The sequence below is a fragment of the Zonotrichia leucophrys genome, chromosome 2 (genome assembly GCF_028769735.1).
Source record: "Zonotrichia leucophrys gambelii isolate GWCS_2022_RI chromosome 2, RI_Zleu_2.0, whole genome shotgun sequence".
Classification (NCBI taxonomy): domain Eukaryota; kingdom Metazoa; phylum Chordata; class Aves; order Passeriformes; family Passerellidae; genus Zonotrichia; species Zonotrichia leucophrys.
This window is the reverse complement of record NC_088171.1, coordinates 37,038,471-37,051,484: the sequence shown is the minus strand read 5'-3', so window position 1 is coordinate 37,051,484 and position 13,014 is coordinate 37,038,471. Positions and strand designations below refer to the sequence as shown.

The following is a 13,014-nucleotide window of genomic DNA, read 5'->3' as shown; positions in this document are numbered from 1 at the left end:
TGTCAGAAAATATTTTTTATTCTGTTTTAAATTAGAACAAGTCTTTCTGCTTCACCCCTTGTTTTACAGCATTCAAAGTTGTTGAACTGTCCCATCCAAAACCTTGAAAAAATCAGATAGATTATTTAGAATCCATACGAGACATTGTCACAGTCTATAAATGCTGAATAATAAATAATAACTATTGAGCAGAATATTTCCAGGCTTTTCCCTGTTTTTTACTTAAACCTTTATCAGTGAGGCATATGACAACCAGAATGACTCAGACCACACACACTTCTAGTATCCTTTGTCCTGCCTGTCCAAGAAAAGATTCTTAGAAGGTTTGCTTAGGAGTCTGTGACAATATTTCCCACATACACTTCTCTGCCTTTTGGAGATCGGGAAGCTTTTGCCGAGGAGAATCAGCTATGGTGTCTTTTTGCCTATCAACCTGAAGCTGTATTGTTTAGGGCTTGTGAGTTTTTTGTATGTTTTTTTTTGGTGGTGGTGTTGTTCATCCCCCATTTTTTCTACAACTACCTGAAAGGATGGTTGTATCCAGGTGGAGGTCTCTCACTTCTCCCAGGGAACAAGCAATAGGACAACAGGGAATGGCCTTGATGATCTTAAAGATATTTTCCAACCTAAATATTTCTATGACTATTATTCTGACTCCTTAGGATTGCTCTTTAATCATCTTACATGCTTGTACAGAAAAAAAAAGTGACATAAAAGAGCTTTCCTCCAACAAATAATTAGTAATCTGTCTTTGTGTACTGCACAATAGAATAATGTCGTTAAGGTAATCTGCGTACTAAAGGCAGTGTAAAGAACAGTATCCCTGTTTTTCTTAAAAAATTATGAGTGTCAGTTCCAAATTGCTGGTGAAAATGTTGATTTGTTGAATCAAACTACATAAAGTGATTAAAATACTGATTTAATGACAGTTGTATCACTTCTGTAAATATTTATGTAGTGCACTTTCTTCTCTAATAAAATTAGTTTAGGAAGTATTCCCCAATATTCAATCCTTTTTTTCTTTACTGTTGAAAATAGTGATAAATTATAGAGCTACTAAGCCTCACATCCTTTACAGGGTATTTATTGGAAACTATTTTAAGAGTTGTGAGAGGAGTATAGGTGGAAAAAAATTCCAAAGATTGCTAGCCTTGATTCAAGCATGGGAATTCATACATACCTAATATACGGAAATTCTTTGTTATGTTTCTGCCTTAAGATTTAGGAAGACTGCAGTGTATACAGTGCAATCAGCTGTTCAAAACAATTTTGTCTAACAAGCTACGGAACACAGAAATAGAACTGAGGGGAAAAAAAAAGGATACAACCTTTTATCTTCTACATTAGACCAGTTTTCAAATCCATCGTCTCTGTCATTTAAAGCAGGTATCCAGAAAGCACAGTAATGGTATTTGCCAGTGAGCAGTTGTCCATGTGTGAAGATGATTGTCAGCTTTTTAGTGTTGGCTTCCTCTGGAACAACACTGAGAAGTACATGTATAGAAAGAGGGGTAAAGCTCTGTTAGTAACAGCGTGGCAGCTGTTGCCAGACAAATGTAGTAATGAGGTGGACTAAGGAGATCTTGCCTCTCTGCTGAGGTCCAATGATCTCATACCCATTGTAGTGTTTGGTGACGAAGCTTCAGCTGTGCTGTGTTCTATCAGTCTGCTTCAAGGAAATAAGTATTAACAAAAGAGAATCTTGTTTTGTGCTAAGGGTTTAAAAAAGTTTCGATGTGTAGGAGAGCAAGAGCAAGAAAAGGACTTTGGACTTACAGTTAGTTGCTCCCTGGTAGGAATGTTTGTTTTGAGTTCTTGGACCAACCTCCAAGAAAGTTTTGTTCTTCATGTGAAAGACTTTTGTCTTTCTGATCACAGTAAATTTTCTTCCCCATGGAACTCTGGGTAGTTATTTAACCAAAGTCAAGCAAGTACACAGAAGAGAGAGCTCAAACCCACAATTTCATGCCTTGATCCTGAAATATGCTGCAGCTGAGTGATGATGAAGATATGAATAATTGAGTAACTTTTAGTCATTGCTAGAATGGAGTAGAGTTTTCCAGCTAACAGAAGTGGTGATAAGTGTTTTTTCTGCAGATGCTGCCAAATACCAGGTTAGCATCAACAAAGAATATAAGTGTTGCTAAGCTACAGAGTAGATTGGTGAACTGTGAACATTATTTAAATGATATTTTCAGTTGTTGAGTTTTTTTGACCATCTCTTATCCATCTCTTCACTGGATTACATTAGCCAGATGTTTGTCCCTGAGGTGGCTTTGTCCAGCTACTTCAAGGTTGTGGCAGAACAGGCATTTAGAGTGGTGCATTGGAACCTTGCTAATCCTATGCCTGCATCACTTAGCAAGTCTCAAAACAGCTGCATATAGCTCTCGAGAAGGTGCAGAAAAAGAAATGATACTTCAGAAATTTCACAGGCAAGGAACTGGTGGGAATTGTTCAGAGTTTTCTGCCAGAACTATGCAGATCACTCTACTTCAGCAACCAGGACTTGTGTCACATCTTTTAAAGGTGAGAGTTCATCATAGGTCCACAGCTGTTGAGATACACAGAAGAGTGAAAGTGTTTTTGCTTTTTACAAAGATAATTCAGACATGCTGCTAAGTGCTTTCAGTCCCTTTCTTGATTTGAAATTAAATACGCTTAATTTGGCCTTTGTCAAGTAATTTCATTACTTGGTTGGGTACAGGTTGTGTGATACTGGGAAGTTAACTTCTTCTGGTTGTGTTTGCTCACTGTTAGATTGCTGAGTGTTAGAAAGAGGAAGGAAAGATTCTTCCGTTGCTGCACTGTTTATGTCCAGAGATATGGAAGTTTATGACTCTTCGATGAGAGTCAGAGATGATGAATTCTATTTGGAAATCTTTACACTGCAGCCCAGACAGACCTTCATAAAAAACCATGCTGAAGATTGAAAGTATAGGTGATTACTACTTGTGAGAATGAGCAAAATAGTTCCATTATTGTTGCAAAAACCTTATATATTTGGCTGGTCTCAGTTAGGCTTTATATGCTCAGCATTGAGAAGGATAATTCTTTGAGTAACCTTTTGAGACCTGTGCTTCACACTGTGTCACTCTAGTTATCTGGTGACCAGGATCTATGCTGTTGGAAGGAATCCCTAGGCTTGTGGTGTGCCCCCAGACAGGGATTTGAGATGTATGTTTTAGTTACAATCTTTACTTTCTGTCAGTTAACTTTTGGGTGCTGTTTTATTTGTTGATCTTTCAGAAAACCTGTTAACTAAGAGGGAAGCTGCCTGTTGTAATGGCCCACTATGTTCCTGTGTGGAGCTGAAATGCAGTGGTCATTTCACTGTGGTTTCATCACTGATGGAGTTTGTGGATGCCCTTGGCCCTTTTTGGTGTAGCCAGCAGCCTTGGACACTCTTGTTGACTAGTGCCTTAAAAAGCCAATGTTCTGTCAATGGCGCTGATCAGGTTGTATTGATCTTAATTTTGATATTTTGCTTCTATACTTAAATTTCAGCTAGTCTTTCCTGTTTTTAAATGCCTCTTAAAGGCCTCCATCCTGCTGCATGGTGTTGGCAATAGTTCTCTTGTGCGCTGTTTGCAGAAATAACAACAGAGTCAGACTAAGGACAAAGTTGTATTGTTGCTCCAGATTGTTAATTTTTCTCTCTAAAGATTAAGAAGATTAAATTTCAGATGTGGACATTATTGGATAGTATTTAAGCACTAATTAAAGGTACTAAATATAAAATTGTGACTCTTGCTGTTCTCTTTGGAAGCTGGAATTTGCTTCATTGCAGAACAGTATAGGCTGCTAACTGAACAGTGGCTGCAGTTATTTCTCAACTTTGCTCTTACCTGGATATTGTCATTGTTGATATTTTCAGACTTAGCAGTTTACTGTTTGACAGTAGAAATCAGGCTGATTAATGTAACTGGGAACTGGAAAAATAGAAATATGCTCTTTAACCAAGATGTTCTTGAAGAAAACGTGTGTAATGAGATGTGATTTTTTATGAGTCTGTATTGCTTTGTATCCACTGTGAATTTATTTGGGGAGAAAGAGATTTGAGATGTGGGCATTTGATTTCCAACTTCTTGCTTATTTCTGTGGTGCGCTATTTATTTAAATGGTAAAATAGTAAATTTAAGGCCATGCGGCATATTTTTTTCTATCTTTAACATGTTTTTTACTTTGTATCAGCTACCATTTACTGAATTATGGTTTGAAAGGATGCTTTTCTTTTGTAAACTTGGGTTGAAGCTTGGTTTTTCCTTAAATCTAGGAAAATCCCATTACATGGAATATTTGTCTGAAGAATCAGGCTTTCACTTTTAGCCATTAAGTCTCACAGGTAATTCTGTTCTTGTTTTGACTAAAGATGGGTCACTTCAGTGCAGTTCTTCAGCACGCCGTGTTGGGAGGATGCTTTATTTCATAACAAGAACTCTGGAAATTGGGAATGCAAAGATCAGGGCAATTTGAAATCAGTCTTGAATTTTGCTCTGTGCAATTCTCAGCCTGCTGATATTTTGAGTATTGCAGCTACTTGAACATTTGTGACTTCTAATGCTTCATTCATGCAATGGGAGAGGTGATAGGAAATTGTTGTGTCTGCATAGTATTTGTGATTCATATTACCATAATAATAAGAATGACAGTTTTCATCCTGACTGCAAAAGACAAGTTTGTGAGTACTTAAAAAGTCTGTTTTAAAGATGTGTGAAGCACTTGGTTTTTCTCTTTAAAATAGCTGTATTTTGAAGAGAAAGAGTTTCACATTGCCTAACTTTTGAGTCTGACATTGGTGACTCTGCTAATTGTAATAGAGCTGTGGAACTGTTTCATTCCAGATGGAACTTTAATCTGGCTTCTGATTGAGCTGAGTGTCCTTGTAGAGTCTCTTAGCATCTGCTTTGGAAATGTATATAACATTATTCAAAATTTGTACCAAATTAAACCACCCTAAGGCTATAATTCAATTTTTCTTTATTGAGAAATGTATTGTCAACAACTTTATGCCATAGAGTAAAATCTGCACTAGATCTATTATTTTTTTGGCTATTAACTGGTCATTTAGATTGCTGTGATTGAATTTCCAGGTTCTTCAAGTTTACGTTATCAATTGTAAGCTTACACTAAGGAATCAACAAAAAAGGCAAATGTGGTCTCCTGTTGTTTTTTTGTTTATGGGTTTTTTTCCGCTAAAAGTAGATGAACTTGAATTGATGCTTTCTAGTATAAATGATTGGATTATATTTTTAGTTATCAAACAGTAATGTTTTAATAATTCTGGATAAATTCTGTGGATAAAATTTGAGTTACTTGTTTTGGTATTTGGATTGTAAAATCAAAAAGAATGCATGAAATATATTGAAATACACCATCACATCAATTTAATTCTGAATCTTACTTTAGTTTCTCCTATATCTCTAACAGTTAGTGATTGTGACTTTTCTTTTTTCTCACTTTTCTGAAGTCTGCTGTATTTAATTATAGTTTTTATTAGAAAATCTTCTTGAGTTCAGTATAGCTGCTGTTTTGAATATCAGTTCTGTTACTAAAGATGGTCAGATTAGCAAAGCAAGTTGATGCATTTTTTCAGTTAAGACATGATTTGTGAAGTAGTCCCTAACTGGTTATGAGGAGTCTCTAACGAAGTTATGAAAGCTGTGTATGTTGATGGTAATGTTCAGTAGATACTCTTCTTATTTCAGTTTTGGGCATGAACAAAATTTAAAACCACAGAAGTATGAACTGAAATTGTGGTAAGCCAACTACCAGTGTTACTGACTTTTGTTTATTCACTTTTTTCTTCTTTCATTGCTGAGTGGAAGAACTGTATGCACTTAGCCAAGTTCAGTCCAGTAAATAGGCAGAGCAATGTGTCAAGTCCCTTTGTAATCTACTTTTCCTGTTATAACTGTGATACACAACAGAAACCAAAGTAGAACTTCCTATGTACGAGTGCCATTCTCTCCACTTCCAGCAGACTGACTTGCCCAGCTTTCTGGAGAATGGGTGTCATGGTCTACCATCAGGAGTGGAATCTGAGCCCTAGTTCACTGACATCATCCCCACTCCCGCTTCATGCAGTGTTAGATGTCCCCATCCTCCTCCATTAAGTTCTTGTGTAAGTCTCTCTGCATTTATTTGAGTTTGTGTTGAAGAAAAAACAGAAGTTATTTATTTTATATTCCAGATGCTTCTGGTATTTGATTTAAAAACAATTAAATTGCTACGAGAACAGAATTTCAACCGCACAAAATGGGTTAGCCATTCAACTGGTGTAAAAGGAAATCACTTCCCTAACATATCTTCCTTTGGACATATTAGCTGCCTTACTCCATCTTTCTTCATGCTCCATCTTATGCTTGAAGAAGTTTAGGCAGATTTATGTTTCCAAGCTCTTTGTCAGTGAACAAAGAGGTTTCACACAAGTTACTTTGTGGCAGAAGCCTTTCTTCTGGAGGAAGGCAGGTACTGGGCCAGAATGGGATATCTTGTCTCCTGTCAGACAGACTTAAATCAGAATTAAACTGTCATGCATTTATTAGAGTGTACAGAAATGGCAAAATTTTTGTGGTTTCTTTCCTTAATTTCAAGCATCCTCATTTATGTGTTACAAGAGACAATAGTCATGAAGTGAGAGTACACATGAGATAGAGACAATTGCCAAATCCATCTCTCTGGTATCTTAATGCCGTCAGCTTGTACTGAAGTCTGAAAATATATGACCAAGTCACTCATTAATTTCTTTAGAGTGGTTGAAGAGTAAATACCATCGTTCAGACTGTCTTTTCCAGCACGATGTTGGAAAGATCCCAAAACTAACACAATATCAAGGAAATGGGTATCTAGGAATGCAATAATAATATTCTGCCTTTTCTTCCACCATCTTTCTTCTAATATTTTATATTTCAGTACCTCTTGGCAATTTGCTTTTTCAAGTTTTTTTTTCATATCAAAAACAAGTGGAAAAAAAAAAAACCTCTTTCATTTACTTAACCAGATTATTCCATCCATGATGCTTACAAAATCCCATCATTGCTTTGTGACTTGACTGTTCACTTGGTGAGTTTCAAGCCTCTGTTACTTTTTTATATGCAGAAAATTGTTGTAATCTAGGAAATTTTACTTTGCAGACATATATCTAATTTTGAAAGGACTAAGTACAAATTAGGTCTTGCTTTTAGTCACAAATAAAAAGGCAATATTCTAAGGTTTTTTTAAGGCACCCAATGACAATTTTCAATCTCCATGGAATAAGAATTTTATGATGGTTCTTTTCATTTATTCTCATCTGATGACATGGAATTAAAGAATAAAGCATGGAGAAAAACGGACCATGAAAAACATGGTTTGTGGGAACATGACCTACTTTCACTAAGTTACTATTTCTCTCTTCTTTCTCTTATATGAAATTTTTTTTTTGTAGGTCACACATACTGTCAAATACCTAGTATGATCCCCAGATTAGTGGTGTTGCCATTCAGCTGATCTGCTGGAGAGATGAAGCTAATTTAACATCTGTGTGATGGTTGTACCAAAAAGAGTTGCAGATTGATGTTCAGTGTATTTATTTTGTAGTTTGAGAATAGTTAAATTACTATTTGGCATAGTTAAAATTATTTATAAAAGTGTGAAAAATAATAGGCTGTTTCTTGTGAGCTTTTAACAATTGGTTATTAAAAGTATAATGTATCCTCACTAAAATAAAATTAAATTACATAAATAAATATATTGGATAAATGTAGATGTGCTTCAATTAAATTGTTAAAATCCAAAAGAAAAGGGGTTAAATAAAGTGGAAATATTTAATTCATAGATATCTGGATTTTTGTTTGACCTATGTTTGTTAAAGGCAGATATGTTTGTCATTCTGATGAAGATGCATTTCTTCTTACCTTACTGTTGACAGAATCTCACCTACTTTTCCCATTTATTATGATAATAGTCTACCAGATGTCATATGTCACAGCCTAGTGAAGTTGTCTCTGCCTATTACCACTTAGATATAATGTGCATTCTAGGTTGTCTTTCCTTAATTTAGAAAATTTTATATGCTCTTTGACATCCCCTGTTTTATTAGTAGAAGAATAGAGGCAAACTATTTGAAATACTTGAAAGCAAGTTTAGAAAGAATAGGCTATTTTATTCCCATTTTAAATAACATTATGCTAAAAGTCTGCCTTTGTATGGATGGATAACCTGAATCTCATACAAATGGTCATACATTTTAAAACTCCTGTAAGTTATGCTGCACAACTTTTTTTTGAAAACTCTGTTTCAGTGGGCAGATACATAGGTAAGTTCAAATAAGAAAGGCTGAAAATACAAATTACTGTATGTTATGGATACAGCTAGTGATAAGAGCATCAGAAATCACATCTCTTTAGCTAAAACATAAAACTGGACAATGATCTTTCTCAAAGTGTTATAATCTACAGGACAGGATAATCTCTTCCATGTATGTACAGATAGGAGAGGAGTCCAAAACAGTTTTAGCACAGATATAGCAAGCTGCCTTTTGGTTGAAGGTGTAGCATTGTAAATCCCTGTGAGTTAAAGCCCTATGGAATTCACACCATGCTTGTGATGGTGGGAACCTCATGTTGCAGAGGAAGTGGAGCTACCTGTGAAAGCACAGCTGGACTGGGGAATGAGCACTTTTCAATCGCATTGGAAAATTTTACTTCCATACTGTGCTTAGAAGGTTCATATCTTGAAAAATGTGTATTTTCTACAAGTTTGAGCTCTGTTCATTTTGCATTATGTATCAGCAAAGGAGATCACACTGACTTTTCATTCTTATGTTTTGTTTTTATGTTTGGCTGCTTTTTTCCTGTTAAAAAAAGGTAAAAGTGCCCCTTAGATTTATGGATTTTTTGCTTGCATGCTAGAACCTACAGGATTCCATTTAGGATATTCTTTTTCTTTCAAAATCAATATTCAGAAGTTTAAAGGCTTTTTATTTTTTTGTCCAGAACAACAAGAACATGCTATAATCGACAATATAATGTAGTTTGTTTTCTTACATTTTACTGTGGAATTGTTGATACATAAGGGTAACTGTTGCACAAAAATGCTTTTGTTCTTCTACAGTAATATTTTAGATGAAAGAATGAGTTCTTCTCTGTACATTCCTGAACGGATCATTGCATTCCTTAAAGCTGCATTATATAATGTAATATAGATGAATATGACAAAAATCAACATAGGAAACTTATGCTTGAGGTAGGAGAAATCAATATGAAGCCTGACATTCTTCTTTTATATTTGCAATATCTGTGCAACCAGAATTGACCAAGGCTCAGAATATTTGTAATTAGACCATCCTGAAAAAAAAATTGAAATAAAAAGTGGGTCACTCTCTGAAATCCATACTGTACTCCTGAAATTTCTTTCAAAATGAGTTTTAGTTTCTCATTAATAAAAACCCAGTACTTACATTTAATTTATATGCCTTTCCAGGACTGGAATTTTTCAAGTGACTATATTTGAATTTTAAAATTAAAGCTAAGGAATATGTTAAATTATAAAGGTTAATTTTCTGTAATAGTCAAACAAAACTGAAACTATGTATGTTCAATAGGAATCTCTCTTTTATTGAAATTATTATCTGTCAGTTGTCCACCTTTGTAAAATGAAAAGTGTAACAAAAAAAAAGAGGGGAGAAAATTTGTATAAAATAACTGATTTCTTGGATTGTTTTCCTCCTCTATCCTTAAACAAAATGTAGATAGCAAATCCCAGTCCTGCTGCAGTCCTGTTGCACTGAGCAAAAGGCAGACTTGATGCACCAAAAAAAAAAGATTTGTTCAGTCTTATGTTGAGATCGTTTTTCTAAGTGAGCAAAGCCTATATTTAGAAAATATTTCTACCTTTCTATAGCTCAGACATCTGAAGTATTTATACCAATTTTAATAATGGGGCATCAAAAAAGGATATCTTTTTGCTAATGGAGCAAATATGGACTAGTTGATGAGCTGTCTGCACTTCAGAATTCAACACTTAGACATGATTAGAGAAAGTATGCATTTTCTTCACTCTGGAAGCAGTAGCAAGTTTAATAAAGCTGAAATGACCATCAGTTTTCTCTCTTTACAGTCCATAATGCCAATTAGACAAATATACTTAAATTTTTTACAAGGGCCTAGATCTCAAATAAAAGAAGCAGTTTTTACAGCATTTAGAAATAATTCTGCTGTAAGTTTTGATTTAAACTTATGGTGTAGGCTTGTGGACTCTGATCTGTCTTCCAGAGCTTTTTATTTTCTTGTGGTGTTAATATGACAACATAATTTTATACAGTCAAATTCATTTTGTAGTATGGTTCTTGCTCAATTTTTATCTAGATGTGTTTTACATAAACACCAGGAATACAGTTGGTGATGTTTTCCAGCATGCACAGCACTTCGTTTGCTAATATCTGAATTAGCAGATAATACTTTTTAATGTAGAATCAATAATTTCATATAAAAAGAGCCTTTATTAATTGTTCAATCCTATTTCTTTATTTTTATTAGGAATGGCTTAGTTGTTTCATACTTGATCACTTTGTCTACAGATTACCACTTTGTGTGTTTGTAGCTTGCTACTTGTTTCTCAGCTGTAACGTCTCTTCAGCACTAAATCCAAGGAAGGAACAAGTATACAGGTTTATTTTTATTCTTGCATTTTGTCTGTGCTTCACTCATTTGTTTTCATTTTATTGGGACAAATAGGCCAAAGAGAAAACTATGACTTTGTATGCAAAGAGATGAGGTTAGTTTGATTATGAATTAATATAATTTTAAAAAATCAGAATGCAATTTTAAAAAGTACTGTCATTGACGCTCATTCAAAAAACATATTTAATGTATTATCAAAACCATTTAATTTCCTTTAAAATAATCCCCAATCTCTGAGCACTTTTTACTGAGAATAGGTATAATCTCATGTATTGTGTAACTTTACCAATTTTAGCTGAAGTCATTCTTTTGCCCTATCAAAGCTGGCTCAACTACAGGGAGGTGGAGGTGTGCTTCTGTGCAGTGGTGGTTTTCTCCTGAGCAGAGCTCCAGCGTTACCAGTTCCTGACAGCTGCAAGCCAGCCTCTGGGCATCTTGCTAAATTTTCAAATGTAATTATACAGTAGACTTCCTTTAACAAATTCTGTGTTCCCCGCTATAATTATAACAGCTCTTGCCTCTAGCCTGTTCCTTATCTTACAACCCACCTCCATATCTCCCACTGCTGGCTAGTGTTATCCAGTAGAGCTGATGGATCTAGAAAAGCAGAGTTTATTCTCTCTGCTGTCTTTCATCCATACAGAAGATATGTTTCTTCTGATCCATCGTACTCATATGAAATGTCCCTTAAAGCTGAAGATTGTTCTGTCATTCACAGAAGAGCTGTTGGTTAGCATGCCACTTTGATTTTTCAAAGCATTTTTGATTGTTATTACAGGACAGGAGTTAATGAATTAAGAGCTAGCCATGAAGTGGCTGAAGAAGGCAGGACAAAGAACGGAGGTCTTCTAAAAAAACTTTGTTTTCATGCTGTGCAGTTCGGGATATAATTTCTTTCTACTGTTTGTGTGTTGGGTTTTCATGTGTTCATCCTCCTTTTAAGAACACACATGTAATGCATTAATAAAAATAATCAGTGATGCTTCTTTTACATGAAATGCTACGTAATTTTAGCCAAAGAATGATGAAACAGGAAAAGTTACCCACAGATATTCTCAATCTACTATTGGCTCATGATAAAGAAATTTAAAAACAACTATGCAGAGTAATAATCTCATGTCCACCTGTCTGTTAGCAAGGGAAGTGATGGGTTTGTATATGGAAATCTGAAGGTAAGAGATAAATCAGAGGGAACTTAAGCTGTTGAAGATGTGCAGAAACACTTCTCCATTTTCTTCAGTGTCTTACTGTAGTTGGCTGTGGTAGAGGGACTGGCATTGAAGAACTGTATTGCCTGAAGGTGACAGATTGCCGCTTCTCAGTCTGTCCCGCAGCAGGATCAAGTACACATTGCTCAAACTTTTCCTGAGAAGCTTCAGTTTGTGTCATACCCCAGCACTCCTTGAACTCATACTCCCATTGACTTTCCATAGTTTGCCTACATCTTCTAAGAATTATGATGTCCAAAACTGTATAAAATACAGAAGAGATGGAAAAAAGTAATTTTCAGTTGTTCAATGCAGGTGCTGCCACGTGTGCTACCACTTGTGCACACACCCAGCCATATGCACTTTGTGTGCTTCCACTGTATTTCATTGAGATGTGTTTTTCAAAGATCTAACAAAATTTACTCTTTTTATTTGTATTCTTCTCTCTTCGTTGATACCCTATGTAATGGTTTACTGGTGGTCCATTTTTTGTTCATATCTATGATGTGCCTTTTATAAAGGTAGCACTTTTGATTTGTCTTTATTGATTTCTGACTATATCTTCCATTTTCCAAAAGCATTTGGAAATCTTTCCTTTGGACTGCTACTATTTTCTACCAACATCCTATTATCTGCTGATTTTAAAAATACTACTTGGGGTCACTAGGATTGTTATGGAAACACCAGATAGAAACAGATCAAACAAATGTCTCTGAGTAACATTTGTAATATATGTATATGGTTTGAGAGAGCTGGTAAAAATATTCTTTTTAGAGCAATTGCTCCCTGATTTCAATAGTTTTTGTGTCCAACTTATAATGATTATGTCTGGACAGTATTTTGTTATATATGGCAGAAACAGTGCAGAACATGTTTAAAGTCTCTCTAATCTGAAGTTTGTATCACATGTACTGATACCTCCCATCCATGAACCCAGTTAGCGGTGAAGTCATTCAGATGAGTTTGAAGGGATCAATTTTTTTTTCTCTATGTTCTTTTATCTTCTTGAAATTTGTTTGTGCAATATTAGGTTCTGGAATCTTTTCAGGTTTCACCGGTAGACTGTAACTTGAAGGTGTAACTTGGGCCCCCTGAGGGGAGACTGGAGAGGAGTTGTTCTAAGTTTGGTTGATCGGTTTTTT

General features: G+C 35.2%; 1 protein-coding gene across 11 annotated transcripts in view; it reads left to right on the top strand.

Moving 5' to 3' along the window:
* Positions 1-13,014, top strand: part of TBC1D5 (TBC1 domain family member 5) — a 315,243-nt gene that overhangs the window by 50,408 nt on the left and 251,821 nt on the right. For 2 of the 11 annotated variants that reach the window (XM_064704596.1, XM_064704598.1), the window contains one exon: positions 3,250-3,458. The exons of 8 other annotated variants lie outside the window; for them this stretch is intronic. The gene's annotated coding sequence lies outside the window, so the exon portion shown is untranslated. Of the gene's footprint in view, positions 1-3,249; positions 3,459-4,312; positions 4,346-13,014 lie in introns of those variants that run through there. One more of the 11 variants, XM_064704599.1, reaches the window with a different exon arrangement.